This window comes from Nestor notabilis, unplaced genomic scaffold, assembly GCF_000696875.1.
Source record: "Nestor notabilis isolate BGI_N333 unplaced genomic scaffold, ASM69687v1 scaffold23582, whole genome shotgun sequence".
In the NCBI taxonomy this organism is placed as follows: Eukaryota; Metazoa; Chordata; class Aves; order Psittaciformes; family Psittacidae; genus Nestor; species Nestor notabilis.
This window is the reverse complement of record NW_009917336.1, coordinates 15,407-15,611: the sequence shown is the minus strand read 5'-3', so window position 1 is coordinate 15,611 and position 205 is coordinate 15,407. Positions and strand designations below refer to the sequence as shown.

The following is a 205-nucleotide window of genomic DNA, read 5'->3' as shown; positions in this document are numbered from 1 at the left end:
GAAATGTGTCCCCTCGGAGTCTAATACATCATTGTTCTGCTTATAAATGTACTAAGTGTTGAGAATGTTTTGGTTTTTTCCTTAATTATAATTGTAATTGGCTTTTCCCCTTCTCTCTTGTTTATTTTTTTCCCAACGCTGTCTTGCTTTGCACTGTGATTGCATGCTGCGCCCCGATGTGTCCTTCATGACGATGTCACCTGGC

General features: G+C 40.5%; 1 protein-coding gene across 4 annotated transcripts in view; it reads left to right on the top strand.

The window, feature by feature from the left end:
- The window catches only part of LOC104401569 (muscleblind-like protein 3), a 46,343-nt gene that overhangs the window by 44,447 nt on the left and 1,691 nt on the right, over positions 1-205 (top strand). The gene's annotated exons all lie outside the window — the stretch shown is intronic.